The following is a 5713-nucleotide window of genomic DNA, read 5'->3' as shown; positions in this document are numbered from 1 at the left end:
GTCATATATGGCAACATACAATCAGATCATTTCACACTTCATGCCACATCTTCCCCTAAACTATGTAGGGAAGCCGTAGATTTTTCTGAAATAAAAACATTTTATTCGATACCCAAGTTCTTCAGTAGACATATTACTGAGTCTGAATGTTTCCTGTACTGTCTCAATGCTACAACATTCGCCACTACATATCGACCATTAAGTAGTTGAGTGCGTGCTCTGTTTTGCATGACCTGCTCTAGCCAGAATTTTACCATTTTTACCATTATGACACCACGCAACATATATTAATTAATTCCCACTTATAAGATCCTGCAGTATTTTCTCCCATTAATAACTTATTGACTCTATGCATGAGGACAATGCACTGAGTTAGGTACAGCATCTTGCCCTCATTGAGCTTCTCTCCAGTCTGTAGTCCATGATTTCAATGACAATTTTAACTGTTATGTTTTAAAACAACTTGCAGAGCAAATAGCAATGCACAGCTTTCCCCTTTCAATAATCTGGCTTTATAGTTTATCTTGAGGGATCTGGATTACTGCCTTGTAAAACAGTAAAATGATGATAATATCCTTAAAGTTTCATAGTGACTGTGCTATCAAAAATCAAATAGTACTTCTGAGGTTTAATGTTGGGGTTGTGAGGCTTGTGTGTCCACTATCTTGTAGCCAAAAGAAAAAGTTACAGAAAATGAATCCTTTAAAGTCAGGACAGAGCATGCAACTACCTCAGAAAGTGTTTTCATTAAGAGCCAAAGAAAATTCTCATGCTAATAATTGCTATTACTCTGACTAGTCAGTGCAAAGATACACATTGTTCCACCTGACTTACGCAAGTTAATAAAAAATATAATAAAATCAAGAAAAAAGTGACTTAATGAACCCTTCCCCAAATTACCCCAATGTATTATATCATTAATAGCCTGGTAGCATGTTATTAGTAAACAGAAACGGACAAGAGCAAAACAGAAAGTCAGAAAAAGTGAAAAAAGATATAACATTACTTCATGGCTAATAGCAAACATATTGCACAGCATACTAAGACAAAGTCCCTGTAGCATATACTTGATTCAACTTCCCTTGAATTCAAAGGGAGTTATGCCACTTAGGGACAAGTCAGAACCTAAGAAAGAAAAAAAATATGGAAGAACCTAGCCATGTCTGTTTAGTCTTATGAGAAATAGTTATAGAAATAAATATTGTTAAGAAACAATTTGAAAAATATTAAAGTACTGGTCCCGATAGGTCCAGGCTTACAGATGGGTCTGCTGTAAAAAAATATTTTTTTTCACCTCAGCAGTGTTATTTCAAAGCTCTAAGGAGTCATTTTATGAGTCTAAAACATCCATTTTATATTATTGGCAAAAACCAACAATTGTTCTAATGCCTAGTAAATTAACTGGCATTCCCTGTCAAATCAATTTGCAGCTCTCAGTACCAAGTATCACAAACGTAAAGTTGTGTGTGTGTGTGTGGGTGTGTGTGTGCGCACGCGCACACATGCACACACACACATACTGAACTTCAAAATAGCAGTTTTCAAGCATACAATGAAATGTAAAAAGAAGATTGTAATGAATCTTTACAGTGCATATTTACAGGTAGGAAGAGCATCAATCCTATTTGTCCATGTTTGTGTTTTACAGTGATACAGTATTAATTCAAAATGATCCTGTGTTCATCTGCATTGCTTCACCTGTTTGATATGCCAGTAAATATTTGTTTAGCAACTACAACTAATGAACTAACTTCACCCTTAAATCTTTGCCACAAATGTCTTCATTACAAACCAAATTGCTGCCATTTGGTTTTGGAATATTTTAATACAACCTCAGACTGAAACAATAAAATCTCTGGACTGCAGCAAGACCTAAGCCTAATTCCTTTATATAACCTTCGTCTTTCAGAACATCATTATAAAAAAAAATTACAGTGATTAACAATAATGGCTAATGATCCATAGTATACTATTTTAGGCAAAGCTATTGTGGAAAATTACTCTGAAATGTTGTAATACTGTTTTATGGAGTGTGATTAGATATTTCCTCTGATTTTTTCTTTAAACATAGACCATTGTTCATAGCAATTAGGGAAATTTTAGCTGAATGACATCCAGTGACCCTTTCACACCATATGAGTCATATGAGAATTTTTTGTCAGTGTGAAACTTCAATCTTCCTGTTCAAAATAGCACTCCCATGATTTAATGACTAATATGGGTGTCTACGGGAAAGCAAGGTGTAAGGAGGGGAGGGGAAGCAGTCAGAGAAGTAGTGAAGAGTTTTATTTGCCTTTGAGATCCTGGAGGGAGCTAATTAATATGATATTATAATAACAACAACAACAACAACACTGTCTGCCTCTCTATTGTGCCATTCACATAAGGATCCTAAAGTGCCTTATTCATATCTCAGGAGCATGGGTGACTGGTGCCTCCTGAGACTTGGAGGGAGCCGGGGGGGCGGGGAGGGCACAGTTTGTGGGCGGCAGCGATGGTGGTGGGGTGGCAAGCAGTGAGCACCCACAGAAGCCGGAGGTGGTGGCAGCAAGGGTGGGGGGTGAGCAGCAACTGCCCGCATAAGCCGATGGCAGCAGGGTGGCAAGCGGTGACTGCCCGCAAAAGCTGGCAGCGGTGGTGGGGTGGCGAGCGGCAACTGCCTGCAGAAGCTGGTGGCGGCAGTGGCCAATCTCAGGGGGGGCACGTGTCCCCCCCAAAGCCCCCTACCAGTCACCTATGCTCAGGAGTGTAGGCTGTAACTGTGTTGGTCAAAAGACATAGGCATACAAGGTTTTTGGGGTAATAAAAGATATCGGATTTACCAAAAGAACCTTGTCTGCCTTACTTGTAACTGTCTCACCACATGCCCCTCCCTATTATTCACACGCTGTCAAGGCACCGAGATATTAAAAGCCAGATTGCAGCTTTTAAACCCAGTTTGCACCTGACAAGGTACAGAGCAGTAGGAGTTCTGTCACCTTTCAAAAGTACAAAGCCTGTATATCAAGCCCCATTCAGGTTATAAACATCAGGACCAGTGCAAGAAGATAGCTATCTCTACACTATCCAATAGTACTGAGTCTGTGGACTCCTACTTAATACAGAAGCCAGCAAAAAACAAGTTCCAAATGATTTGCTGTACAGCACAGCATGAACCGGTGGCAGAGACAGAACAAGAACATAGGCCTTCTCAGAGGTCAGTCATTTGCTCTACTCACCCGACAGCACTTAACACACGGGGAGAAACACCTCCGTCTTTAGACTACTGCAACCCTACTGTTTAACAGTATCAGTCCTAGGTATGACCATAAACTTCATCCAACTGGACGGCCTGATGGCAATGTTGTAGGGCTACTTGTGGTGAGGTCGCTGCTATGAAATACCACAACGTTGCAACCTCCAAAGTAAGGGGTGTACAGGGTGCCTCAGAACCCTAGCCCCCACTGTCTTGTGGGTGCTCCTTAGTTGGAGAAAGGCTAAGGGACATCACCCTGACAGAAACGTGCCATCGCTGAGGTGTTAGGCAGTCAGTAAGCAGCAGTTCTTATCTGTTGCTCTTTGGTAGAAGTTAGAAGCATTGAGGCCCTGAACATCTGGCCTTTGGTCCGGCCTTTGGAGTCTGTCTCAGTGGTCTAAAGGGAGGGATGGTGGTTCATGGGCAGCCTTCATTACTCCATACTTTTGCCTAGGCATACACATCAAAGGTCTTGGTGTTATGGTTGCAGGACTCCATACCAGTGGATTCATCAAGCACATGACTAGACCTCTTACACATACAGGTTTCCCTCACTTTATGCGGGTTCTATATGTGTGAATTTGCTCTTATGCAATGACCCTTTTTATACCAAAAAATAGTTATATATGAGGTAAATTCACTCTTATGCGATTGGTGTAGTGGAAGCCCACAGTCAGCTGCTTTATGCAGTGCATTGTGGGAGTGATGTGCACCAAAATATAGTCTCCAGTATGGATCTGTGCTCCTTGCTCGTTGTCTGCAACACGTATTTCTGTAGTTGCCATCCCCATTATGAAAGTGCCCTGTGCTTGTGTGTACTGTCTGCTGTTGGTGAATACCAAAAGTGTCTTGTAAAAGTGGTAGAAATGGGTCTGGGGGTCAGTACAGTTGAGGTCTTGGAACATATCCCATTTGTTACATTGTAAAGTGGGTTCCCTGTATGCAAATTTGAGTTGTGCGCTGCTTTCCAGGAACGCGTGTACAGCATAAAGCGAGGGAAACCTGTACACTGTGATCCAGAGTATCAATGGTTGACTACTGCAACAGTATCACGCAAACTTGGTTTGCTTCCTTGGATCTGGTCATTCCTCTTTCCCCCATATTTGCCCACTGTAAATACGAAACTTACTGTATGACAAGGTTCTTTGGGTGAATCTGATATCTTTTATTAGACCAACTTAAATAGTTGGAAAACAATTACTAAGCAAGATTTCGGGTTCAAAAACCCTTCATCGGGCTAAGGAAGTTTCAGCAGTTGGTGTGTGCTCTTCCTGGATGGAATGAAAAGTAAAGAAGCCAGGGGCTAGGCTGGTATGCATACAAGACAGGTAGTCACTTTCTATGTGTCTTTTATCTTTTATGGCCACTCTTTCCCTTATACTTGAAGTTCAGATTATGGATATTGATGTCTATTTTCCAATTTCCCCACTACTTCAGACTCTATTGCCCCTCAAGTGGTAAACTAGCTTCAGCTAGGCATACTACTGCTCCCCTTCTGGCACTGTGTTCCATAGCTATGGAAAAAATGTGTTTCTGTTCCATGTGTTCCCAAATAATTATGCCAATCTTTGGACACCAGCCGTAGGCAGCAAGCCAGATGGATGACTTCTGTTACTCCTCTGCTGTATGAACTTGAATAATGAGGGATAGAGAAAGCAAGCGTGTGTGCACTGTAAAAGATCAATATTGTACTTAATTGAAGAAATAAGCATCAGTATATCAGACAGCAGTGCACCAGGCTTGGATTAGTGACCCACTAGGGGTTTCAGAGAGAAAGGGGCATGAGAGAAAAAAGGAGCAAAAATCAGCAGAGGAAAAATAAAGCTAGAACAGACTTTATATTAACAGTAATGCCCTAAGTAACCATCTGATACTGATATTTGGGATATATGGGTAGATAGAGATGGGTAAGATTGTAATCATTACTTATAGGTCACGTTGGCTGAGTGGAAAAAACAGGCTCTAACCATTTTGCAGCTCAGCATCTGTGGTAGTAGCTGGAGGGTTCCTATTCAAAATGATGCTTCAGGCTTAGATCAGGTCAACTCTAAACGCAGTCCATATAAAGGGTTGGTATGTTCTGAACAAAAACATTCCCTTTTCCTCCTGCCATCCCATATTTATACATGTACTGTGTTTACATTCCAACTTCAAACTGTTTCCCCAGCTCTGCTTCAACTGCTAGATGAATGGCTACTGTTTGCTGCCTGACTTGAAGAATATTAAAATAAGTCAAAACAAATAATTCAAGTTGGATTCATTACACTTCATAGAGTAGCTAGGCATTGAAACAAATGAACAAAGGGAATGGTAACCTTTTTGGACAAGCAACAGATCACCAGTCAAGCAGGCTGCTAGACCTCAGATTTTATCCTGTGTGCAAATAACAACAGTCTGTGCTTGTCTGGCACACTGATCAAGAGAAAGCTGGCGTGTGTTTTGTTGTGAATAATTAGGACAAACACCCAAAGCTGTGTT

Source organism: Alligator sinensis, unplaced genomic scaffold (assembly GCF_000455745.1).
Source record: "Alligator sinensis unplaced genomic scaffold, ASM45574v1 scaffold442_1, whole genome shotgun sequence".
NCBI lineage: Eukaryota > Metazoa > Chordata > Crocodylia > Alligatoridae > Alligator > Alligator sinensis.
The sequence above is the reverse complement of the archived record's forward strand: the minus strand, read 5'-3'. Positions refer to the sequence as shown.